Source organism: Apus apus, chromosome 4, assembly GCF_020740795.1.
Source record: "Apus apus isolate bApuApu2 chromosome 4, bApuApu2.pri.cur, whole genome shotgun sequence".
NCBI classification, from domain to species: domain Eukaryota; kingdom Metazoa; phylum Chordata; class Aves; order Apodiformes; family Apodidae; genus Apus; species Apus apus.
The window spans coordinates 7,256,177-7,266,575 of NC_067285.1; positions in this window are offsets into that span (position 1 = coordinate 7,256,177).

The window sequence follows — 10,399 nt, forward strand, 5'->3', positions numbered from 1 at the left end:
GCTCATCGACCCTGCGGGCCCAATCCCCCCTGCTGCCCATGACACATACACATGTCCATATCCATAAGCATATATAAGTATACATACAAATATTTATATTTTTATATATATACATATATATGTTTATGTGCATAAATATGGATATTTAAAAGTATTTTCTAAACAGCTCTTGCTTCCATCCTGTTTAGTAGCCCAGCCCTGAGTGTCCTTGCTGGGAAGTAGCTGTTGGGAAGAACCCACAGGTTTTAGGAGTCCCCCCCTGTGGCTCAGGCTCCTCCAGGGCCTCAGCAAGGTGTCAAACTATGGGTCCACAGGCCAAGCCCCCCCCAGCACCATGGCACCTGCCCACCTTGCAGTTCCCCGCCCTGTCCCAGCCACAGGTCCCTGATGTGGCCTGTGCTGGGCTTTGCCGTGAGGCCAACCCCACCAGGGCAGATGCTCAAGATTAAGAGGGAAGGATGTGGTGGCAATGGTGATTTGTTGTGGTTTTGGGGGGTTTTTGTGTGGCTTTTTTTGTTTGTTTGGGGTTTTTTGAAGTGTGTAGAAACTATGTGGGGAAGGGCAAGCTGGGTGGAGGAAGGGATCACAGGTGACATTTGAAGAGGTGACATTGAAACTGCTGGTCAGGACTGAAAAACTTCAAGGGGAGGGGAAGAAATGTTAAAAAGAAAAGAGCTGAGTGTGGCAAAACAAATCTGCCAGCCCAGGGGAGACCCAGAGAGAGCACATAGTTTTTGATTTCTGCCTCGCCTGTGTGGACTGCACAGTATCACCCACAGCCCTGGACAAAGAGAGGAGCCCTGGCCTGGGCTGCCTTTGCCATGGAAGCAATAGCCGCTCTTCCAACCTTCCCCGGGCTCCCCTGCCCCACACAGCCTGTGTGAGGAATTTGCCCTGTCCCCCAGGGACCTCTCTGCTGTTGAAAAAGGACCATTTCATTGACCACTTCTGCTGCTGCACCACGACCTGTGGGGAACAGCAGCACGAATATGTCCTGCCAGAGCAGCCCCTGGTGCCTTCATCTAAAAAGCAGATTTCTCTGCTATCCAATTTTTTTTTAACCAGAGACAGTAGGAGGGTTCCTGCCCCCTCGCAGAGGCACCGGGAGGCCATTTCCCCCTGGTACGTTGGCCTGATCTGCACTCCCAGGGCTGCAGCCATGGTTGGTGTGAGCTCTTTGCTCCACAGATAAGGCAATTTAAAGCAGTGTCAAGCTAAATTGTCCACACTGAAGCAAAATCCTTATTTTACAGCTTTGCAGCCCTTCTGATTTTACACGTGAAGAGCCAGACATTCTTCTTCTTCTTCTTCTTCTTCTTCTTCTTCTTCTTCTTCTTCTTCTTCTTCTTCTTCTTCTTCTTCTTCTTCTTCTTCTTCTTCTTCTTCTTCTTCTTCTTCTTCTTCATAATAATAATAATAATAATAATAATAATAATAATAATAATAATAATAATAATAATAATAATAATAATAATTTCTGAATAGTTACAAATAGGGATGTGCCCTGAGGTGGGAAGGGATCTTGTCTAAGTGTTCAAGTAAAATAAATACTCCAAGAAATTATTAATATTTTTTTTCCCTGTCTCCTTCAAATCCCACTTGTCGCATTTCTGCACCAGAGGCTGCTTCTGGGCTGGGATCAGAGCAGAAGCTGCCAGCTCTCCACTCCCATGCAGGCTTATTTTAGTCCTGGTTCAGTCTCTGCTGGTGACTCAGGTCAAAACCTTGGACCCCAAAAGGGAGGGAAGCAATTGCTTGTTTCCTTTGAAACATCCAGCATCTCAAATGCATGAGGTTCCTGAGTGCCTCACTCTCCTCCATTCTACAGGAGAACAACCAAAAACATGGGGTGGGGAAATATAACTTGCAGCTGTGTCACCGTGTAGAACAAGTAAAAAATCATGTATATCCACACCCATATATAGAGTCAGCCTAAATCAAAAAAATGTTTAGAAATAATAGTCCAGCTTCTTGGGTTTTTTTTTTTTGCCAGCACCACCAAAGCTGTTCAGAAGCTCTGTGCTGCCCAGAGACACTGCTTGCTTGTTTTCATTGAAATGCTGAATTTCATTCTACTGGAGCAATGAACACAAACCACCTTTCTGAAGCTACTTGCTGCTGAAAGGTTTTGTTCCATTTCACACGGTATCGTCATCTGTGCCCGTCACTGTGGCCTCTGAGCTCAAATTAAGGGATATTTGGCTAATGAGTGTGAGGGGTGGGAAAACTTAGTAAGAAAGCAAAGAACATAAAAATCTATTTCCAGCATGATTTTAAAAGGAAATAAAGAAAGTATTTCTTTCAAAAAGGCTTCCTCAAACTTTCTTTTAGCAGCAACTACGCGTAGGACTTGGGGTGAGCATGCAGTAACAAAGGCTGAGGGCAGTGTGGGTTGTTTCAGTTCATTCAGCTGAAGCCAGGGAATATTTTCACAGGTACATGGACAGAGTGGCTGGTCCTGCAGCTCTCAGGAAAGCAGAACTCCCAGGATCAGCTCCAGAGTACCCAGGGTGAACACAAAACAATGTTAGCCAGGTCCAAGTAGGGAAAAGAGGAATTCGTCTCTTTAGAGGATTTTTTCAAAAGCATTTGCCCACCCACTTAACATAGGCCCTGCTTTATTTGCTGCTCCTCCATATCCCTCATGCCAGGGATTAGTGCAGCCTCTGACCACTTTGTCTCCATTTGCAACCCTGTCATCAGCCCAAGATACATGACCTTGTGACATGTAAAAAAGCACACAAGGTCCCTGATTAACTTCGGAGTATTTTATTTCTTTAGAGAAAAGAAAAGCACTTCAAAAGAGTAACTCTTGAACAGAATGAAGTCACAGTCCCTGGCAAGTGTTTAACAAAATTACCAGGGAAGCTGAAGTGAAATCCATCAATATGATGCTGTCTATGTAGCAGCTGTAATATAAACTGTGACCCCAGAGCATAGCTGTGGTCCAGAATCATGGCTGGCAAAAAGCAGCCTGAAATGTTTCTGACTCAGATGTAAGAACTCTCTAATAAGCAGTTTACTCTCCACCTTGCTGCTTTTAATAATTGCTGAGAAACTTAGGCACAGTGTTCGTTATCTTTCTCTGTGTAGTTGTTACTATTAATGTTATTCTTCTTACCTGTGTGAGAGACGGATTCTAATTTGAATGTTGAGTCTTAAACATTTCTAGTATAGTGAGTTCAGCAATCATATACAGAGCAAAAATTATTACATTTTGCATATTATTTTTCTACTTTTTATGAACATGAATAGTCCCAAGTTCTGTCATTAGAAGCAGTGAAACAGACGTTCCCAAGCTATTTTCTGCAACCACGTCCTTTTTCTTTCTCTTTTACCACGTTACCTCTTCGTCATCTCCTTTCTACACCAATAATCAAAATCTTTTCAACTTCTTTTCACACACAGTTCTTGCAAACTGCACTTAATATAGCTGTTTGCCAAGAGGTGCTGCCTTTTCTTTCCTATTCTTCCTGTGAAAAAAACCAAATTAATAAATTCCCAGAGCCTTTTTCTCTTCAGCTATCTGCAGCTCATTCTTCAGTTTGATCCCCCTGCTGTGAGCAACTATGAAAACATTGCACCAGCGAAGACTCACCCAGAATACAAACCTTTACCTGACACATAGTGCTATGACCAACTCAAGAAGACTGGATCACAGGCCTCATCTACTCAGCTGCCACAGCCTGGGTGAATTAAATGGGTTTTCTATCTTTCAGATGTAGCAGAGGACAAATAAAACAGCCCAATCCACACAAGGCTGGTGTACAAAGTGTGTCACAGAACAGGGTACATCTACTGGGTAAAAACCTCTTCACCAAAGGTGCAGGGAAAACAGACTGTGAGGTTGAGGGAAAACCAAAGGGAAACTGATTTTTCAATTCTGTCACAAACAAACAAACAAACAAACAAAAAGAAGATTAACTAATTATGTTAATTGTTTCTAAGGTGGGTAATTCTTACATTTCTAGTGATTCTACTTCTAGTAGCCTGGTTGCACAGGGATCAATCCAGAGAAAAGTTTGCAGTCATGGTGTTTATGTTCTTTTAAACTTCCTTCCACAACTTTATTTGTCTTATTTTAGTGTACAGAAAATAAATGGGGGTAGAAAAAAACCCATGCTGGCAGGCATCAAGTTGGCAAGTTAGGAGCTGTGGCTTGAGGGATTCAGACTGGACACTGGGAAGGAAGCCAGCCTGAACAGGGAGAGAGACAAAGAAGGTAACTGAGACAGCACCTGAGAAAAAGTTGAAGATAACCATATGAAAGGTCAAATGAAAGAAGTCCACATCCTGTCAACAAAGTCCCTACAGAGAGAGAAGCAAGTGGAAGACAAAATGAGGTGTGTACAGAAACGTGGAAGAATGTCCTCACGGCTCAGCCCTTAGCCTGAAATTAAAAACAGGAGACCAGTTCTTCTTTCTACCAGAATTTCTGTCTGATCCTAAGAGCATTTTTAGTCATTGGTCAGTGAGTTTCTTGATGTTCTTCTTCTGAAGTGGAAATACTGATACAAACTATGCAAACCTCTGCAGAAGGAAACAACAACACTCTTGCTTCTATGAAGGTGAGGCAAAATTGTGACCAAAAATTTAACAGCCACCATAGTCAACTCCAATTCACTGTTTGCAGTCATTCCCCCCATTAGCCCTAATCTTTCTTCCTTTCCATCTTTTCCTGCCTAGTCTCTGTACTTTAAACCTTCCAAATGTCGCCACTTTTTGAGGCCTCTAAATAATTTCATATATGAAATCCTAAACAGAAATCAGAAGTGGGCAGGAGAATAAAGTGTCTGTTGCTGCAAAGAGCTAAGGAAGGATAAACAAGGCATCCTGAATGCATGCTCCAAGATAATCTCTATACTTCTCTGGACACAGCATTGCAAACATGCTCAAGATCAGCTGAGTATCAAGATGAATTAGTACATAAGAACCCATTTCATCAGGTGTTGAGGGGGACTTAAATTGTGCTCAAGCTTCAAATGGGAAACTTTATACCATGGCCACAGATGTTAAAACAACAGAGCCTTATGGAAACAGTCTTGGATTACTGGCCCCATGGAGTGAAACATCTTTAATGAAAGGGATTATGCTTATTATTTCTTAGTGCATTGTGTTTTCTTAGGTATCCTTACTGTCATTATTATTATTTACTAAGAGAACTGATATTTACTCCCTCTTAAACATGTTCATAGGCACATTTAATACTTTCTTCCACTGGCATAGTTCTAATATGGTCATTGGGAAAACAGTGGGAGATACATGAATCGCCCTTTATTAGGCCCAAGATCCTAAGAAACTTGGCGTGTTTTTTCCTCTCCCACTTCCCAATTCACCTGCTGCCTTTTCTTGATGAAATCAGATCCCTTGTCACACAAAGTTTTGCTAGAAGATGATCTCCATAGATTACACTGATTCTTACTGCCTTCAATATTTTGCCATTTGTGTTCAGAATAACTTTTCTTTTTCATCAGAAGATCCAAGTGGGGAAAAACACAGAGGAACTGACTGAAGCTTTTAAACATGGACTTGTCAGTCATACAAGCCGTATTTCTAGTTAATATATTAGTCTGCATTTAATTTCCAGTTTGAGCTCCTGAAGTTTCTACCCAGGATTGTGGTGGTCTGGCTTAGTGGCAAAGCTTCTCCAGGGAAATGCCTTCTAGTGTTGACTTGGACCTTCACAGAAGGAAGGTCTAAGAGCCATACATAAAAGAAGAAATGGCCACCTAATTAGGCAGTAGAAACTTTCTATGGCACACCTTGAATTTCTAAGCAGTGTGACCACTGTGGAGAACCAGTTTTTGAGGAGGTTGAATTAATGGGGAAAAGGTGAAACTCAATTAATATAGTATTTACTACAAATCTGTTTCAAAAAACAAGTAAAGAAGAAATATTTTCATTCTGGTGGAAGATGCTCAAACCCTGCTACTCAGAATATGTCTCTGGAAATCTCTTCCTGTGTACAGGAGCTTTGAGTTTGTATTTACCTTTTGTGGGCTCTGGGGAACAGTGAGTACTGTTTCTGTAATGGGATGGCATTAATGTCTCACAGCTTCTTCATGAGCCAAACTTTGCACCCATCTGGATGTAATTAGCATGAAACCTAAGGTTTGAGCTTTATCTCCATCTTGTTATTTGTAGCTAAGAAAATATTCTAATGTTCTAGCTAAATTGCTGTGTGTTACTGTTGGACAGACAGATGAATCTAAGCAGAAAGATAAAAGGCATCTCCTCCAGAACCCCCAGCCAATGAGGCCTAAACACACAACACCTTCAGACCCAGGCTCTCCCCTTTTTGGCAATAGTGCCCTGAGCAGCAGTGATCACAGAATGGCAGGATCACAGAATGTTTGGAGTTGGAAGGGACCTTAAAGATCATCAAGTTTCAACTCCCCTGCATGGGCAGGGACACCTTTGGGCAGGAACAGGCTGCTCAGAGCCCTTGAACACCTCCAGGGTTGTAGCCCCCAAAACATCTCTGGGCAGCCTGTTCCAGTGTCTCACCACCCTTACACTGAAGAATTTACACCTGATCTCTAACCTAAATCTCTCTTCTTTCAGCTTAAAACCCTTTTCCTCACTGCAAGCCTCTGTAAAAAGCCCCTCCCCAGCTTTCCTGTAGGCCCCTTCAGGTACTGGCAGGCCACTATGAGGTCCCCCTGGAGCCTTCTCTTTCTCAGGCTGAACAACCCCAGCTCCCTCAGCCTGTCCTCATAAGAGAGGTGCTCCAGCCCTCGCATCATTTTCGTGGCCCTTCTCTGGACACGTTCCAACAACTCCACATCTTTCTTGTGCTGGGGGCACCAGAGCTGGGCACAGTGCTCTAGGTGAGGTCTCACCAGGGCAGAGCAGAGGGGCAGAACCACCTCTTCTGATCTGCTGGCCACACTTCTTTTGATGCAGCCCAGGATGGAGTTGCCCTTCTGGGCTGCAATTGCACACGGGTGGCTCACGTCCAGCTTTTCATCCCCTGGAACCCCCGGCTCCCTTTCCAAGGAATCCTACAGAACCAGATGAGCAGGGTTCCTGGGAGAGCTGTGTACACCTGCTGCCGGGCTGGGAGCAGCCTGCTCGCCACGCCAGCCCAGCCGCACCGGGCCAACCTGCCCCTCTCCGCTCGCTCCCGCAGGAGCCCGCGCCCTTCCCGCCCCCGCGGGAGCGCGCACCGCCCGCCCGCGCGCGGGGCCGCCGCTGTCCGCGGTGCTGAAGGGCCGCTCCGCGGGGCGCGCCCGGCCCGGCGGGCTCGGCACCCGCACCCCTCGAACACACCGGGTCATAGAGTCATAGAATGGTCAGGTTGGACGGGACGCTAAACTGCATTTAGTTCCGACCCCTCTGCATGGGCAGGGACACCTCCCACCGGACCAGGCTGCTCCAAGCCCCATCCAACCTGCCCTTCGACACTGCCAGGGATGGGGCAGCCACAGCTTCCCTGGGCAGCCTGTTCCAGCATCTCACCACCCTCACAGGAAAGAATTTCTTCCTAATGTCTAACTTAAATCTACTCTTTTTCAGTTTGAAACTGTTGCCCTTTGTCCTATCTCTAGCTGTCTGTGATGGAAGTCCCTCCCCAGCTTTCCTGTGGCCCCTTCAGGTACCAGAAGGCTGCTACAAAGTCTCCCCAAAGCCTTCTCTTCTCCAGGCTGAACAACCCCAAGTCTCAGCCTGTCTCTGTAGCACAGGTGGTCCCTCTCTCTGATCATCTTTGTGGCCTCCTCCACACTTGCTCCAACAGCTCTGTGACCTTGGCCCCAGAACTGGACAGTACTCCAGATGGGGTCTTATGAAAGCAGAGTAAAGGGGAAGAATTACCTCCCTCATCCTGCTGGCCATACTTCTTTTGATGAAGGCCAGGACACAGTATCCCAAGGATACTTCTGGGCTGCAAGAGCACATTGCCAGCTTCTATTTAGTTTTTCATCAATCAACCCCCAAGTCCTTCTCCTCAGGGTTGCTCTCAATCCATTCCCCACCCTGCCTGTATTTGTGCTTGAGCGTACAAACATCTCAAAGCATTTCTTTAAAGGTAAAGTAGATCCTGAGAAAACTGGAGTGAAAGGAGTGAGAGAGCATCTCAGTTATGAGCTCTTTAATCAGATAAGAGAATTTAGCAAAGGCAAAAATATTTCAGCTCAAAAATGTTGCTGCAACACCCTTCTGTCAGCCCACTGCACATCTTCATCAAGCAGGTTAGTCAGCTGAATTCAGACCTCCTACTCAAACCATATTGCCATGTTTCCTAACCTCCAGGTGATCCAAACGTACACAAAACAGTTTTGTCCTGTCACAGTCAACAGAAGCAAGCTTGACATTACTTAAAAGAGACTTCTAAGACGTATAGGCGATCAAGATCTTTAATCAGAAGCACTGGCTGTTCTTTCCAGATCTGCAGTTGTGTCAGGGAAACTTCTGCTAGAAAGTATCACATTGTAAGAGATTCAGTGGTGCCAGAACAGGCAGACCATAGTGCGCAATCAGAGAGCTCCAATTCTAGCATTTTGTGCCTTTGCTTTCCCTTTCCATTTTGCTCTCACTTTTATTTAAGTTTATACTGCAATATTTGCAGGTAGAAACTCTCTCCTGCTATGTGTTTGCATAATTTGGCCAGTCAGTAAGCATTGCTCTAATATGAATAACAATCATAAACAGCATTTCAATCCTTCTGCATATAGTAAGTGTTGAAAACTCTATAGCCAGAAGTTCAAGCCCTTTAATGAACTGTAATGCTAGCTTATATTAAAACCAAGATAAATGATAATTTTCTACCTGTTCATTTGCTTTCAAGAGTAAAGAGCAGATACACCCCTTCCTAGATGCATGTGGATACACCACCACTATAAAACACCCTTGTTGAATGCTATGGGGCTGTATTAAAATAAAATAAAATATAAAATAAAATATTTCAACTCATGGAGAGCTTCCAAGAAGTTTACTGTCTGGCTATATTTGTTCTGTTAAGAAGAATCCTTGAAACAGCCTGTACTGCATAGCTAATTGGTGTGGATATGCAGGTAACACACACACAGATAATTGCAATGGCAAAGAAGATTCTGCCATGTCCATTTTTGCTGGCCAAAGCAGTGAGAATCCCAACAGCAGAGCAATCCAGGGCAGACATTTCAATAACAGGAAAGGAACAACTGCATAAAGTGACCTCTCTCCTGAAAGCTGCATCAGCACAGAGGGATCCCTGAGGAAATATTTCTGCCTAATTACGTGACTTCCTAAAGTTGAAGATGGGAAACACTGGCTCTTTCAGATTAGGAGCCTGAGATGGTTCTTGTGCAGTGAACTTTGATGGAAAGCAGAGTCTTTTTTACTTTGGCTACTTCAAGATTTAAAGGCAGAGACTCAACAATACCTTCACCTAGGATTTTCTTGGTATCTTCATAAAGTATTATTGGATGTACCATTGTAAATTCTGGATGGGTGAAGATCTGTAGCACTAGATGCAAGAGGCCATAAATACCAGAATAAAGAGAAAATACAATGCAGCTTCTGTAAAATAAAGGCTTTACTTATGATCTGCTTCCTCTCTATCAGCTTCAGATAAAGAAGGGCTACAAACTTCTGAACTTGCAGGTGGCAGGTGGTGGTAGGCAATACAGAGTGGGGATTACTCAGCTGTTTGTGGGTTAATATTGAGTCTATTAAGTCCTGGCAGCCTGGTCTGGGATACCAACCAAATCAGTTACTTGCCTTTTAGTGCATCTTGCAACAATGCTTGTAAATAACATCTCCAGACTTGATTAACATAAGAGTTAATCTGCTGGTGAGCTCCAAAACTGCATTTCTAGACTGATGAGTTCTGCACCACCAAAGAGTGTAGGACTTGAACTCACCTCTTTCTCTAGCTTGGACTGTGTATTAAGTATGGACCAATTTTCCTTTGTATTCAGCATTATTTCAGCCCCATAACTCCACAGGATTCACTTGAGGTCTTGTGCTTTAGTTCATACACAAGCAGTAGCTTTAAAAGATGTAGAAGAAATGTTGCTTCTGGAGCAAAGTATTTTACAACTGACTAATTAACAGTCAGCTGAAACACTGGACACTGTTTAAACCAGAATGGTTACTAGATGATCACTAGTTAATTTAATACTCCTTGGTCTATGCTGCTATGTAATAAATACTCAGCTCTGTGCATGTCTGTGTACAGTTTGCTTTGAGAGAGGGAAAAGGGGAATAGCCCAGGCAGCACCATTTTTTTTCATGGCTTATCCTGCAAGCAAACATATTAAAAAGAGTCAAATGTAGTGTTTTCTAAAGTGATGTAGAAAGAATAGATATCCTTAACTGGAAGGAAGTAACTTACCAGCATTATATGGCCAGCTATTTTTCATGAGGAGAGCAAAATTTTATAAAGAGAAGTTTGGAAATCTCTCTACAGAGAACA